General features: G+C 29.3%; 1 long non-coding RNA gene and 1 pseudogene across 2 annotated transcripts; one reads left to right on the top strand and one right to left on the bottom strand.

Moving 5' to 3' along the window:
- Window positions 1-5385: 5385 nt before the first annotated feature.
- LOC114307778 (ATP synthase subunit gamma, mitochondrial-like) lies at window positions 5386-7471 on the top strand (annotated as a pseudogene). Its single transcript, XR_014333843.1, has 5 exons — window positions 5386-5391; window positions 5578-5699; window positions 5795-5914; window positions 6097-6328; window positions 6713-7471. The product of XR_014333843.1 is annotated as an ATP synthase subunit gamma, mitochondrial-like (transcript).
- Window positions 7472-8141: 670 nt separating this feature from the next.
- On the bottom strand, window positions 8142-16027 carry LOC114307821 (uncharacterized). Its single transcript, XR_014332298.1, has 2 exons — window positions 15895-16027; window positions 8142-8422 (listed from the first exon to the last, which is right to left on the bottom strand). It is a non-coding gene; the product is annotated as an uncharacterized LOC114307821 (long non-coding RNA).
- Window positions 16028-17676: the final 1649 nt, after the last annotated feature.

Here is a 17676-nt window from a genome sequence, read left to right on the forward strand (position 1 = left end):
CTGACACTGCTTGAGTGACCAAGAACATTGCTCGAGCGCATAATGACCCCCTCCCAGAAGTTTTACAGATTGCAGAAGACCAGACCGCTCGAGCGAATAACATCCTACTTCTAGAAGTTTTGCAGACCTGCAAAAATATTGGGAGATCTCAAAAACCGCTCTAGAGAATAAGCAGAAAACTGGACAATAACTCTTTTAAAAAACTAATTCTCAACATGTTTCAAACACAACAACAACTCTCAAACAACTACACTCACCTAGCAATAAGAGTAAGAGGTTATAAACAACAGTTAAAGATATAGAATTCTAGATCTAAAATCATGAAAAGGGTCGGGTCTAAACCGAAACCATTATACTTATATTACTACTTCATTTCTTAATTTTGACATAATTATGTAATTATATAATTTATTTTATATTTAAAATAATATAGTATTATTTATTTGTTAATAATTTCTGTATTTAATTGAATAAAATTGTAATTTTTTCCATATACTAAATAAATTTTCAAAGGTAAATTACACTCACACTCATCTTCATTGAGATTTGAAAAAAAAAATATAATTAGCCTCATATTTTTAACATAATTATATTAATCTCCTTCAAATTTTTAATTCACATAACACTTAATTTTTTTTATCAGTAATTCATTACTGATATAAATAAAAATAATAATATTATCATCTTTTTTCCTACTAAAATATATATTTATATTTGTTTATTTCAATGTCTACTTACAATTAGTATTAGTTTCGGTAGCTTTAATCATAATAAAAAGGAAGTTAGTGTAATTATGCCAAAAATGTAAAATTGACTCTATTTTCTCTAAATCTTAAAAGATATGAGTGTAATAGTCATAAGACAAAATTGATTATAAGTCATAACTTTGTACTTAGTGTAATGATCATAAGTCATAACTTTGTACTCTGTATGATGATTTTTTTTTTTATTTCATTTAGTGTTTCGAGATTTATCCATTCAAAATTGCTGAAGCGGTTTTGAGCACTTACTTTCTAAAAAAATATTATTTCGATATTTTGATTAGCTGAAAAATCAATCTATTAATTTTTTTTTTTTAAAAAAAAATTCATAATCAATATTGATCTTATCAAAAATAAAAATTCATAGATATCAATTTTGTTAAAAATGAATTTGCAGAACTCAAGTTATGAGATCTTAAATTTTTTTAGCACAAAATACACACAAGGGTAAATTTGTCTCACAAAAACATGTCCTTATGGCCTTAAAGCCATGTTTGTTTGGCTTCATAGATGAGGATCTTGGACTAACAATCCTATGAATTCTACATAACTCATGTTTGGTTGACAAAAATGCAATGGAACTAGTGGGATTATAAATCTCTCCACATGGTGGTATTAGCTTTCCCATGGGAAGGGTGGGATGGCTAAACCAATCCCATGGGATTGAGGATGAAAAGACAAATTTACCTCCACATTACAAAAATAACAAAGTTAAAATGAATACTTTTGTAATTTCATAAATTTAATTCCAAATAACTAATACCACCACACTAGTACACAAACAAACATATTTTATCTTACATCTTTAATCTAAAAGTACCACACTAATAATATCCTCACTCAATCTTACTGTATTTATAATCTCATCCAATCTAATATGCCAAACGAATGAAGCCTAAGAGTTTAACACCTACAGGTTTTGCCAAATAGGTTTGAGAATTGGATTTAGGAGAATGATATGATGTGTGAGTGCACATTATATGCACCTTATGTAAAAAGTGTAACTTTCCTCAGTAAATGTATAACTTTTGTAACAAAAAATATGACCTTTTGCTTCTTACAAAATTTATAACTTCTCTCACAAGAAGTAATACTTTAGTTATACATGACTTTTAAGTGCACATCACAACCTCAAAATTATAGCTTTCATAAACAAAACAAAAAATAAATAATAAAAAAATACACCGCAACATAAATTTCATCTCACAAAATGTATAACTTCTTTCATACAAAATATTTCTTCTACAATGTACACTCTACCTTGGATTATGGCATGTGTCTCCTATTTTTTAATGTGATAAAATAACACCAAGGCGTGGAAATTCTTTTCGAGAGGTTAAATTTTAGGGTTAAATTTATTTTGTCCCTTTGTAGTTTGAGTCTGAGCACTTTACCTTTGATCGTTCAAATATAGTCAAAAAGTCTTTAAGTGATTTTGGACTAAAGCGTTACTGTTAGTTTTTCCATCCAAACAGAATGTGTATTATACACATTACTTTTTAGAGTGAATTTTGTTTTTTTTGAAAAATTAGAATGAAATTAATAGAACAAAAGGAAAATTTTACTCCCATTTTCCTCAAACATAAAATTAGATTAGTATGTTAATTAAAATAAAATAAAATATAATTAAGAATTGATCTAAAATATAAAACATAATCAAGAATTGATTTAAAATATAATTAAATAAAATATAAAATACACAATAATTAAGAATTGATCTAAAATGTTATTAAATTAAAATTAGATTAACATGTTAGAAATTATAATAAATAATTAGGAATTTAGGATTAATTGTGATCTAAATTAGATTAATATCTTAGTAATTACAATAAATAATTAAGAATTTAGGATTAATTGTGATCTAAAATATAATGAAATTAGAATTAGAATAAAATTTTAAGAATTACAATAAATAATTAAGAATTTATAATTAATTGTGATTTAATTGAATTAATACCAGACATTATAAATTATGTGTATGAAAGATGAGAGAGAAAGAAAATAACAAATATATATATATATATAGGGTTTGAAGGTATTATAGTCATTTCACATCTATAGTTAATAGTGTTAACGGTTACATTTTAGTCTAAAATCACATGGGGGACATATGGCTATTTTTCAAAGATAGATGAGATAAAGTGCTATCAAGACATATTACAATGAGGTAAAATAGATTTTGTCCAATATTTTACAAAAATGACAAATATCCTTTTTGGGCATAGCTTGTCTTGGACGAGACCATGCTGTTTGGGCATGTGGGATTTATCATGAATTTTGTCTCAATGATTCAAATTGTTCATTTTTTAGACCACAAGTAGATTATTCATGAAAAAAAATCACGTCAATTCGATAACCGTAAACAGGTTTGCAAAAAAATGAACGACAAATATTATTTGAAAAGTAAACCATCTATTTTTTGAGAAACAAAACTATCGTGATTCCAGTTATCTAATTAACCTAATTTTTTTAATGAATGATTTGTATGCTGTGGTCTAAAAAATAAACGGATCGATTGACCCATTAGTTGTTTAAGTAAAAATATTAAATATCATTATATACAAGTAATCTCATTATATATTCGTTGTTTGTTTTTTTCAAGAACAATTGACTTTTTTGGAGACAAACTGTGGCCTTTTTTTTTTAGGGTATTCAATTTGGATATGGATTTTTTTCCAATCCATAATGTAGATTGGATGGTTTTATTTGGGTCCTTAAGGCTTACTACAGGTGCCATTTCACGATAACCTAAACTGTTCGTTTTATAAAGTCTTTTTTGTGTATATCCTCCATAAAAAAAAAAAATGATAAATTACGCTCACCTCTCTTGATGTTTGAAAAAATACAATTAATCCCAAACTTTTGGTGTAAATACACTAACATCGCTTAATATTTTACATAACTATTAGTCCATTTTTTATTGATAATTTGTTAGTCATATGTAAGGGTAGGCGTCGTGTGTCATTTCATTTTCTTCTTAGAGTTATCTCCATATTAACTTCATATTATTGTGTCGTGCCATTTTTTGTCCGTGTCATGTTAAAAAAGTTTACCATTAACTAAAAATATCAAGGTGTGTGCATTTTTTTTAAAAAAATAAAATCATAAATTAAATTTAATGAAACTAATCTCTATTGAATAAAAGTACTCATAAGAATATTTGATTTTAATTTAATTTATAAAAACTATTATGTATATATCTATGTAATAAGACAGAACAGTTTTTGAAAATGTATCAAAATATATCAGAGATACATTTCATTTGAATGGCTCAGATGATTCCTAATCAATATCTAACGGTTGAGATCAATTTTATTTTTTTCCGTCCAAACACTCTCTCTCTCTTTCTCTCTCTCTCTCACGTCTGCCCGAACATGTCTCTTCAACTCCCTCTCTATACGTTCTCTCTTCAAAACCAAAAGAACTTGATCTTTGCGATCATCCGCGGAGCGAACGACGGTGCTAGCATTAGTAGATACAGTCTTGAGACAAGATGATATAATCCTATTCTTACCTTTCCCCTTCTTCATTCTTCACCACCCACCACCACCGATCTGGCACCAGTGCCCACGACCATCGCCGATCACCTATGATCATCCGATACTTCTCCGATCGTAAAAAAACTGTATAATCCTCTCTCTCTCAACCAATAGAGAAAGAGTAGATGATGCCGCTCACCACCACCGTCGTTGCTCATCATCACCGTCGCCATTGATCCAACTCTGCAACTGTCCTAAACCTCTTTGCTATTGATGCTGCTCTTGAACTCGGCTCCTTTCGAACTCGCACTCGCAAGGTAAGATTAAGAATTGTTTTAGTATTTTTTTATGTTGTGTTTCACTCAATTTCTGCCTCTCTCCTTCTCTCTCTGTTTTTGTTTTTGTGGTTGTGTCTGTTTTTGTGTTTCCTTTGCTGTAATTCAAACCCCAAAACACCTTTGATTCTATCAGGGAATGGGTCGTCGATCACAAGCTTCGCACTTTTGATTTTGATTTGATTGTTTTGGTTTCATTTTTTTTTTTTTGAAGGATGTTTGTGGCTAAGCAGCATAACGAGTTCAATCGCCTACAATTGGTCCCAATCCGACATGAAAACTAGTGTTCAAATCATTCACGCTAGGTACAATTTTGCATAACCTATTTAGAAATCCGAGAAAATATAGGCGAAAAAGGAAAATAAAAGTGAAAAGTTTCTGTTTTTGTTTGGGATTTGTTAAAACATTAATTCGATCGATTTAGGGTTTAATGAAAGGGCCCAACAGATTTTGTGAAATTTCTATTTTTGTGCTTTTCGGGTTGATGATGATCTTCTAAGGCTCCTTCAATAGCAGCACAGAAATGCCCACTTGGTTTTTTTGGGATATTTGAGGTTTATGTTAATTTTTAATTTTAACTTTCTGTTGTTTGGATGTGTCTAACATTAACTTTGAATAAAAAAAAATTGCGTATGGATCAAGAATTAATTGAACTTGAGAACGAAAGTATCATTAGCCAAATTACCATGATTCATGAAAGCTTCATTTGTCTTTTTATACACTCGTATGCAAATCTTAGATCATTCATATTTCATTTTTGTTCCACCAAAATCAGGCATACAATTCCAAAGTTGTATATACTAAAAAGGTATGTCTGTATGTGTGTGTATAGGTACTCTAGAATCAATCTTGCTTGAGGTATTTGCATATTTAAATGCTCCTTTCTTTTCAACCCAAACTCTCCGGTCAATCAGGATATGAACTCCCTGAGCCACTAGGTTAATGCTTGATTTTATTTTCCTTTTTGCTTCCCTTGCTATATCCAAATTGTTGCCCTGGTAGGTTTCTATTCTTGCAGATGAAATCTTGAAAAATGTGGAGTATGATGCATTGAGGATTGTTTTCAACAAATTTGGTCCAGTGTCTCATTTATGCCGACAACAGCAACTATATTATATTCTGAGGTGATTAGAGTGCTTTGAATTTATTAAAATAAAAAAACCACAACTTGATTTGTGTTTTATTTTGTGGATATGAATTTGACGGTGTGTTAATATAGATTGTGGAGAATGAAGCTGAAGCAGGGGGAAAGATTGGTGATCTGGATTCCTACGAAATTGAAGATGGCGAGACGATGTCAGAAATACTTTAGAATCTTACAGAATTCCAGTTTTCTTGTGTAGGTCCTACCATATTTGATGTTTTTAACAATTCTTGAATTTGGGTTGTACTAATGCTTGCTAAAAGGGCATTTGTAGTTCTCTAACTCGAAGAGGGTTTTCCGGAATAAAGTATCCCATTATGTAGATTATCCAAGTCTAAGATTGTTTGATTGGAAACAAATTCTGATGATTTTTGCAGGTGATGTTCAATGCGGTTTTGGAGAATGCTTGCAATGAGCAAGGAGCAAGGATGTCTGCTATGGACAGCTCTAGCAGAAATGCTGGTGACATGCTTGATCGCCTCACACTTATAACAGATCTCTTCAAATTTTTTTTGAAGGATGTTTGTGGCTAAGCGGCATAGCGGGTTCAATCACCTACAGTTGGACCCAACCCAACATGCAAACCAGTGTTCAAATCATTCACGCTAGGTACGATTTTGCATAACCCATTTAGAAATCTGAGAAAATATAGGGGAAAAAGGAAAATAAAAGTGAAAAGTTTCTATTTTTGTTTGGAATTTGTTAAAACATTAATTCAATCAATTTAAGGTTTTATGAAAGGGCCTAGCAGATTTTGTGAAATTTCTGTTTTTGTGCTTTTTGTGTTGATGATGATCTTCTAAGGCTTCTTCAACGGCAGTACAGAAATACCCACTTGGTTTTTTTTTTTTTTTTTTTTTTGGGGGGGGGTATTTGAGGTTTTATTACACATGAAGTGTTTGCTTGAAAAAGAATCCCTTTTTTTGACATGAAATGTTTTTCTTTTTGGTCTATTGATACCATTATTGGTGGGTGACATTAATCTGCTATTAGCTTCAAAGAAGAATTGGCCTAGACAAGCAAATCAAGTTGTACATGAGCTGGGTGCTTGGACTTCTGGGATCAATTTTTCAGGGTCCCTTTCTGGTGCAGAGGCTTCCATTGCGGTCAGAAGGTTGTGAAGTTGAATGTTGCTGATGCAGTCCTCTAGCTTAGTTTGTTTTTGTTTTTATGGTTTCCATTTTGTCTTGCTTTGTTTCTTTTTTGGTGATCTGTTGTTGTCCCCTTGCCCCTTAGCATGTTATTCACTTAGCCAAAAAAAAAAAAAAAAAAACAAAGAAAGAGAACATAAATATTTTTCTTTCTTTTATTATCAAGAAAGATTACATTCAGCACATATCCTATCTAAACTATAGAGCTTCTAAAGCTGAAGACTCTGAATTTCCATGGAGGCTGTTTGGTGGAGATTTTCTCTCAATTTCTGGGAAATTTGTTGAATTCGTGGTCAAGTTCTGAAGACGGGTAGTAGAGATTGAACAGGTATGAAGTAATTTCTTTTTATATTTTATTTTTTGATATTCCTTAATTTTATGTTAATTTTGGGCTTCGGTTTTGGAGTTCTATTGATTTAGTTATTTTCATAGTTTTTTTAGTGTATGACAGTATAATGTTTATTTTTCTTATATAGTTATAATTTGATTGGCAGCAATAACATTAACATGTGTGTATTTTAGTTTTAATTTTTTTTAGATTGCAGAGCACTGGCTTGTGTGCATTATTTGATATTTAATTTTTTATATTTGATTTTTTTTTTTTGGAATCATAGAGTACAGACTGGTATGTTTGATGTTTAATATTGTAGAGCCCTTACTGATGTGCTTTATGTGGTATTTGGTAGTTTTTTTTTTTCTTTTTATTACAGAATGTTAACAAGTATACAATATTTTTGATTTCTGTATTTTGTTCAGTGTTTACAAATTTTTTTACTTGCTCTATATTTTCATTTGCGATATTGGTGAACATTATAAATCTTATATGTTTGTTTTTTAATTTGCATTAAGACTAGGAGGAGTTGTTATTTTATTTGAGTTTTGTAAAACATGTAATACAAGCGAAATTGTTACAAGTTCTCTAAGAAGAAAAATATTTCAATATCTTTTTTTTTTTTTTTCAATATCTTTATCAAAAAATGAAACAAACTTCACAAATTTCAACAACATACGTATAAATTACAATTATATTTTGATCTTAACATTATTTATACCGTGCGTTTAGGCACTGGCATACACTAGTATATATATATATATATATAACTAGATTAACTCAAATAGTAACAAAAAAGACACTATCTTGAAATTAAAAAAAAAAAAAATCTTATATTAGCCTTGAAATTCTATTTTACATACATTTTAAAAACAAAAAGAACCCTAACTAGTGTTAAATAACACATAACTTCTTGTTCAAATAATACGTTTCATTCATATAACACAAACTCACAAAAGAAAAACGCAGTTTATAATCACAACATATACATTCATTTACGTACACAAGTGATTTGGTGTTAACATTACATGTATCTTGAAATGCTGCTCTAAATATTGTCTTCCAAAAATGTACAGAAAAATGTAAGCATTCAACTTCTATTGATGATCTAACATCACAAAAGAGGGCTTTGACAATAAGGCAACTCTACAAGTTCAATTTCTTCATCCATTTCTAACTCTGATTCAACAGTCCCTCCCTTTCATACTTCGATTCAACAATCTAGTTAAAAATAAATAAAAACTTTGATTCAACAATCCATTTGAAAATAAATCCTAAAACAAAGTACACTCTTCAAATGGTGAATGCTGCACCTTACTAAACATACAACATCCCTGAAACCATATTTTTTAGGGTTAATTATACCGACTGCCCCTTGAGTTCTTTTTTTTTTTTATTGGCAAAAATTGATTATTAGTTGTTAAATTAAATTAACATTTATGAAAGTTAGCCTCCCCTTTGCAAAGCATTAAGTGTTTGCTTCCTAATTTAATTTTTCCTTCGAAAGAGTTGAACCGATTAGGGCTGAGCAAGGAATCCGTGAAATCCGTAATCCGATCCAGTCCAGTCCAATCCGATAGGTTTGGATTGGTTTTTTGAATCCGTGGTTCGGTTCCAGATTGAATAATTAAAAATCCGTAGTTCACGGATTGGTTCCGGATTGAATCCCACGGTTCCGGATTGGAACCGATCCGGACCGTATACAAATAGTCTATATTTTTATTATACATCCTCCCCCATAGTATCTTTTCTTATTCTATGTAAAATCTAAACTCAAACCTAAAATCGTATAATATCTTCTTTTATTACTTTTGTTTGTTAGTTTTAAGTTTTAATTTGCAATGGTCTAAATACTTATGGTGAAACCAGTTTTCTTATAGTTGTTTAAATTCTAGAACAGTATGTCGTTATTATAGAAAAACATGTTGCTATTATGGAACTAATATAGCGCTATGTTTATATTTTTATGAAATTCAAGTGTTATATATATATTTTTGTTATTTAATTATGTGAATCCGTGGTCCTAAACCGATCCAATCCGTATTTAAATGGATTGGTTCGGATTGGTTCCATGATTTAAACGGATTGGATTGGTTCCAATTTTTTAGGAACCGTAAATAACGGATTGGTCCTGGTTTTATCCCAATCCGGTCCAATCCGGACCATGCTCACCCCTAGAACCGATAACCTCCCATTGAGACTAAACCTTTAACAAATATCACTTTAACTCATTCATCTATAAACTTGTACATTTTAACCCTTTCAATTTAACTATCAAAATGTATCATTTTTACCTCTCTAGACCGCTCTTAAAAAGGATGTATTTATTTGTACATTTATATACAAGGTTTATAAATGTAAAGGTCAATATGGACAGTACAAGTTTAGTGATAAGGTGAAGTGATAGGGTCTTGGTGTAATTAACCCAATTTTAAAATATATTCATAGTAAATTGCAGGCCCATAATCAAGCATACTCAAAAATCAGAGAGAACACAGCACAAGCATTACCTGAAATCAATGTTCACAAACAAAACACAACACAAACCTACTCAATAATCGGTGTACTCTTTAATGATGACTAAACACCTGAGATCAGACGTGCAATCATATATATATATATATATAACAAAAGAACTTTAAAATAAGATTAGAAGGGCAATATAAAAAGGGTAAATTATATTGACACTCTTTGAGGTTTATGTTTATTATAATTCTTTCCTCACCTTTTGGAAATTACATCTCCCTCCTTGAGCTTTAAAATTTCATTACAAATTGCTCCCTCCAGCAATTTAAATTTTTTAAATACCAATTTTGCCCTCATTGAGTAAATTACATTGACACCTCTCACATTTTAAAAATTACAATTCCCTCTCCAAGGTTTAAAGTAGCATTATCAATTACTCCCTCGGTTAGTATTAGTTGAAAAAAAAAATTAATTGAAAAAATAAAATTAATTGGAAAAAAAATTAATTGAAAAAAATATTTGTTAGTCAAATTTTTAAATTTCTGTTTAAAAACCAACGTGGGTTCTGAATAATATATAATAAAAAAAAATTAAATACAAAAAATTCGAACATAATTAGATATAACTTTTTTAGATGAGATATGAGCTACATGTATAGATTCCATTTCATATAATAAATTGTGTTTAATTCTATAATTAAATTATACAAAAATATTATATGGTAAATTTTAAATATAACAATGTCTTGCCTTGTTTGCAGTCATTAATTGATGGGAATAGAATTGCCAACGTGTAACAACAGGATCACCTTAGTTGCAGCCAGTGATGCATTGGCCATGTAATTAAAAGTTGAATAATACCATAATGATCATAATTTTTTGGGTTAATTGCACTTTAACCCCACCAATTAATTCTGAATATTATCTTATCTGATCAACTTCAAAACATTATATTTTGCCCCCTCAATTATCTAAATTACTTTACTTTCATCCTATATAGGATGAGAATTTGTATAAATTTTAATAGTTGAAGGTCTTTATGTATGATTTTAAAATATAAAAAGTTACAATAATATTTAAATGATACTAAACAAATAAACTCCAAAACTTCTAAATTAAACTAAACATACCATAAAAGAAAACACACCTAATTGGTTTCAAAGGAAACATCCAAAACTAAATGAAGCAACATTTTCTAAAATAGAATTTTTGAATAATTTTTCCAAATAAGAATATATAAAAAATAAAAAATTAATTTAAAAAAAATTAAATTCCACTATTTATTGGAAGTACGACGCATAACCATGTATGCATTCTATCATCGTTCACAGAGACTTTGTCTAATTATTGCGTGTCTTACAAGCCAGTCAAACTTGTTTCAATCCCTAAGCCCACCCCAACTCTCTCTCTCTCAAACGGAAAAACTCCACCACTCCAATATATTCGAATTTGTGAACTTTTTACTTTTTATTTTTTTTCCCCTCCTACCACTCCATGTGTTTGTGAGAATTGTGGTTGCTATTGAACTCATTTATCATTGTTACGATTTGAAAAGAGTAATATTGGTGTGAGTTCGAGGGCAGAAATGATAAATGATCCCCACAACCATAATCCCCACAAACACATGTGGTAGAAGGAAAAAAAAAACAAAAAATAAAAAGTAAAAAGTTGACAAATTCCAATACATTGAGGTGGTGGAATTTTTCCGTTTGAGAAAGAGAGAGTTGGGGTGGGCTTAGGGACTGAAACAAATTTGACTGGCTTGTAAAACACGCAATAATTAAACAGAGTGCTCTGTGAACGAAGATGCATTGTGCTTCCAATAAATAGTGGAATTCAATTTTTTTAAAATTTATTTTTTATTTTTTATATATTCTTTTTTAGAAAAATTATTCAAAAATTCCATTTTAGAAAATGTTGACCAATTAGATATGTTTTCTTTTATGGTATGCTATTTTAGTTTAATTTAGAAATTTTGAAGTTTACTTATTTACAATCATTTGAATATTATTATAACTTCTTATATTTTAAAATCATACATTTAGAACCTCAACTATTAAAATTTGTACAAAAACTCTCATCTTATATAGGATAAAAGTGAAGTAATTTTGATAATTGAGAGGCAAAATATAATGTTTTGAAATTGATCAGATAAGATAATATTCAGAATTAAGTTTTCATTCCTTACTCCATACCCTACTACCACCCACCACGCATCACCGCCATCAGCCACCACTGCTGGCAACTGCCTCAGACAACCACCACAGGCCACCACTTTGATTGGTCGCTTAGACATTGGAGAATAGATTACAGACATAATAAAATCACATATTTAATTTGGCGTGGTTTCTAAAACAGGAAAAACAATTAGCATAGTTATGCATCATCCAAATCATAGAATCAAAATAATTAAGTCCAATTCCAGTTTTGCAATACTTCATTTCCTAATCTAGTTTCTAAACAGGAAACAAATCTATATTACATTTTAAAGCAAGATGAGAAATTCAATTATACATAATAATGATAACACATAAGTCATGATTTTACTTTGGTTTTCGAAGTCATTTTGCTCGGAAGAAAGCATAGTAGTAATCACAGACAACTCATATGTCCAGACATAATTTTAGCAACTTCATCATAGCAGCAAGTATATTAAGAAGCTTCTAAAAAAAAAACTTAAGCTTAAAGTCAAACAATGCACGGATACTATAATAGCAATATGGTATATCACAAAATCAATATCAAACACAAACAAAAAGTGTTCAAAACTGTTAAAATTCCACCTACTACTACCACTACCACCTACTACCACCTACTCCACCTACTACACACCTTGTCTTTTTATTTTCCTGTTTGTTACTCTCTCCAAACTCAAGTTGGTTTCTGTTTATCCTCCTTGAGTTTGAGAGGGGCTGTTAAAACTTCACCTACTCATATTTTATGTACATGATTGATCTCCTTTATATAGGAGATGTGGGTGGAGAGTAGGTGGAGTGGAGTAGGTAAAGTTTTAACACTTTCTGCAACTGTTTATATCTCCTTGTGCATTCTAAATTGCAACACAAGGAGAGTGTAAACAAATGCAAACAATAAAAATATATTGTAGTAGGTAGGTGTGTAGTAGGTGGAGTAGGTGATGGTAGGTGGAGTAAGATGTAGTGATTTTTACATTCAACAAAAACAATGTGGAAGGTTAAACCTACGAACTTGCACCTAAAATACAGCATAGTCCAGGATCTCAGAGGCATTCCAAAAGTGGAAATTTGCGGACATTCAACACGGCATCAGGTTCTGACCGCCCGTCTACTTTTTCTCATCATTAAATAAATTAAAGAAAAAAATTATTTTAAAAATATAATTTTTTTTCATCTTTTAATTAATACGTAATATTTTATTATATTTATAAGAATAACACTACAGATTATTAAAAATATATATATATGTATATATATCATCAAATATTTTATAATTTTTTTTTATCTTTTGATTAGTTTGTAGTGTTTTATTGTATTTGTAATCCAAAGGTGGATAATCTTTCATGATCATTTTCATGATATTTTTTCTCATGATCTTAGCATTACTCTTATAGAAACAATAAATACTAGAGATCATGAAAAAATATCATGAAATATTTCATAAAAAAATTTCATCCATTGATTAGTAGGATGTTTTATTGTATTTGTGATCCAAGAGTAGAGAATCTTTCAAGATTATCTTCATAATATTTTTTCCATGATCCTAACATTACTCTTACAAAAAGAATAATAGGATCATAAAAAAAATATCATAAAATGTTTTATGAAAATTTTAAATTTGATTAATGTGTAGTGTTTTATTGTATTTGTAATTCAAGGGCGGAGAACCTTTTATGATATTTTTCTCATGATCCTAACATTACTCTTACAAGAAAGAATAATATCAGGAATCATGAAAAAAATATCATGAAATGTTTCATACAAATTTTTGATCCTTTGATTAGTGTATGGTGTTTTATTGTACTTGTATCAAATGGTGAAAAATCTTTCATTATCATTTTCTATGATATGTTTTCCATAATTCCTAACATTACTCTTCCAGAAAACTTTGATACATTAAACTCATAAATTTTTACATCAAATTGATATTTATTTTTTTATCCTAACTAATTTGTTATTTTCCCAATAAATAATGTAAAAACTATTCCTCCATTATAATTCTTTAAAATAGAGAAATCAACACCCAAAAAGATTAAGAAAAACAACCCATTCAACCTAAAAAACACATTATATAGGAGAAGGGATGACATCAGATAATAAGCAGAGTTTGTAGTCTACATAGATTACAATAATGATACAGACCCCCACTACTCCTCACCGCTACTACTCCACACACACGTGGGGGTTAGTGATTGGAGAAAAAAAAAAAAAAAAAAATTTAGACAATGACTATCTACTGGGAATCCGGGAGTCTCCTCAATAGCATTATGCATAGGATTATATGCATAATGCTTGGGACCTCCATTGGAGAGACCCCAAGACTCCTAGTGAGCGGTCATTGGCCAAATTTTTTTTTTTTTCTTTCTCTTCAATCACTAAACTCCACGTATATGTGGAGGATAGTGGAGGTGAGGGATAACAGAGTTTTGTATCATGGTTGGGTAAGATTAATTACATCACATGCCTGCCCACCCTACAACTGGCGGTGAGCATGGTTTTGGTTTATTTGGTTTAGGTGTAAACCAAAGACCAAACAACTATTTGAAACACGCTTACAGGTGTAGAATGTGAACAACTTATGTTAACCATTGTTAATAGCATTTAAAAGAATACATCATTCATCAAAAGTTTATAAAATAATGCAAACTTTTCATTTTTCATATTAGAGCATCTCTAACCCCTGACTACCACTTTTATCTAATTTGATTACATATTGGAGTAAACGATTTGATTTGATATGTATTAATCTTTCATCAAATTTTCATAAAAATCATTTTAAAAATTCCCTTCTTAACACAGATTTTTTTGTTCATGAAATTTGATAAATAAATAAAATTCATCTTCAATGCTATATCTTTTTAAATTTTCGTCAAATTTGGATTTAATGCATCTCAAATTCCATGAAAAATTCTCTTAATTTGATAAACATTTGATGAAAAGATTAGAGATGATTTTTTAACACTATATTTCATCAAATTTTAAATTTTATGAAGAAAAAAAATAAGCATGGGTGCCCTTAGAGCATTTCCAAAATATGCTCCAACCATTTTGTCAAATATGGGCAATTTTTCACCAATCAAAGATGAACCAAACTATTCACCAAATTCTCAAAAATTATATTTTTACTAAAATTTGATGAAATTTTAAAAAGAGCAAAGATTGAAGATATTTTCTTTCATAAAAAATGATTAAAACATGATTTTAGGATATATTTAGAAATTTTCAAGAAAAAACAAATTAGAGTATTCCACATCAAATCAAGCTTTTAACCAAATTTTATTCCTACAAATTTGATGAAAAAGAAGGAGCTAAGAACACTACTATTCTTGAGCCCACATGAAAACCAGAAGTAATTAAAAGACAAATAAAAAAAGAAAATAAAAAGCACTCCAACATAAGACCACCCAATTACCCATTTGAACACAAACATCAAACACCCAAAATAGCATCAACCAAAAAAAAAATCAAGATTTAATAAGAGATATACCGTAAACAAAAATCAAAATCAGAAAAATAAAATTTAAGTAAACAATTACTAAATATATATATATATATATATTTAATTCAAGTAGTGGCAAATCAACACGATTAATCAGTGTGTAGGATAAGACAACAATCATCATTTGCCATTTTTCTCAAACAAATTATGACTATATGATTCTACTGAGCAAATAAATGCTTACAAAACAAGCAAATACACAAACAATCATTTAAAAAAAAAAAAAAAAACAGAAGGGAGATTTGAATATCGGTAGGTCCATTTGACGCCAAGGCAATAAAAGAAAGATATGCAATGGGCTGGTAAGCCAACCTTCTCTCTTTCTGCATCTGTTTATATCTCCTTGTGCATTCTAAATTGCAACACAAGGAGAGTGTAAACAAATGCAAACAATCAAAAATATATTGTACATTTAAAAGCTAATTGTGAGTGTCATAATCTAATCGAATCGTCAAAAAAGATCAGATTATGAATATAATCGAACATATTAAGCAGTAGGCGAATATAAAAACTGAAATCAAGAGATCTACAAACCTATGAATCGAGAAGGTGACAGGAAATCATCGCTTTCAGGAAGATCCAGATTGGCAAAGCATTGAGCAGCAAACAACGTTTAAATAAAGGGTTTTAGCGATTAGGGTTTCCCATCCTGATAAGGGCTGATGGAGTCCGGCCCATAGGCCCACATTTTTAGACCTTTTAAGTTCAGCCCATGGATAGGTCTCGCCTGTGTGGCTCAACAATTTAATTTGAAAATTTTTAGGGCTTGGATAATGTAATTTTAAAGGGTAAATTACAAATAATTTTTTTGAGATTTGTTTAAAATATTAGATTGTCTCTCGTAGTTTAAAGAATTACAAATATCCCCTTATTAGAATTTTTTATTTAACAGAATTAACTAAAAAAATGAAATTTATAATTGCATATACAATAATAAAATTAGTTAAATTATTAGTTGAAATATATTTTTAATATTATTAAAAACTGTTAATTGAATTTATGATTTATTAATAAAATGGGCAATTTGTTATGAAATTAAAAACCTCAGTGAATGAAATGTAATTTTCAAAATCATATGGAGCGATTTGTATTTTAATCAAATCTCAAATGTGTATTTGTAATTTATCCAATTTTAAATTTGGTTTAGGCTTGGGTGGAGAAAATTAGCAAATCATTTTCTATATAGTTTGGGTAATAGGAAATGTCCAAGATATTGAATGTAGTATCATTGTTGTGCATGAAGTACAACGGTGATTCTTGTGCGACCCATGTGATTCATTTTGAATTCTATTTGATAATCTGAACAGTTAAATTTTAGAAAATATTGACAGCAATATATCTGTAAAAAAGAAAATTAATCGGATATCAATAACCTATTTATCAAATCACATATTTATATAAAAAAAATTGAATATATATGTATCAAACTGAATACAAATGTTATTTGATGAAAATATTATTGATATCCGATCAATTTGATTTCTTACAACAATATTGTTCTCAATATTTTCTAAATTTGAACAGTTCAGATCATTAAAATAGGACCCGAAATGAGCCCCACGGACTGCACAACAACGACACCAGATCCAAGATAATTTTTCTTCTAATTAAAATCCCCCAGTATTATTATTTTAGTAGCTTAGATTTCTTTATCTCACTTTTTACATTATTTAAGTGATTTTAAAAATTTAAAATTTAATAACTTTTTTTTTATTACATCTCCATTTTTTGTAAAATTTATATTTTAAAAATTTTATAAACAAATCTTTCAAACCAGATCTATAAAAATTTCACTAACCTATCTTAGGTCAATGAAATTTCGTCAACTCAAAAAAAAATAAAATAAAAAAAAATTGTGTTCATCATGGATCTTGTTTTATAGATCTTGATGAAAAGATTTCAAAAATAAAATTTTTATAAATAATAGAAATCTAGATCAAAAGTTATTAAATTTTGAAATTTTTGACTAAAAAAAGTTACAAAATTTTGTCACAATGTGTTTTGGAGAACCTAAATAATATTAAATAATAATAATAATTGTGTTGTCCTTCTAAAAAATTATTACTAGGGCCAAAAACCCTTAAAATGAAAAAATTAGCAAGACATCGGCCATAGAGTTTGGATAGTAAGAGACGTTCAAGATAATTTCATTTTCTAATAAAGATCCATTTCTATTCTCAAGTTGTTTTTAGTTGATGTAATTGATGATTTTCACATTAATTTCACAGTCCACATGAGTGGTAGGAATTTTTTTTTTTTTTTTTTTGTACGAAATTAAATTTCACCATTTAATGGATTTTTTTGTGGTTTAAAAAA

The sequence above is a fragment of the Camellia sinensis genome, chromosome 6 (assembly GCF_055761805.1).
Source record: "Camellia sinensis isolate YWXY chromosome 6, ASM5576180v1, whole genome shotgun sequence".
Lineage (NCBI taxonomy): Eukaryota > Viridiplantae > Streptophyta > Magnoliopsida > Ericales > Theaceae > Camellia > Camellia sinensis.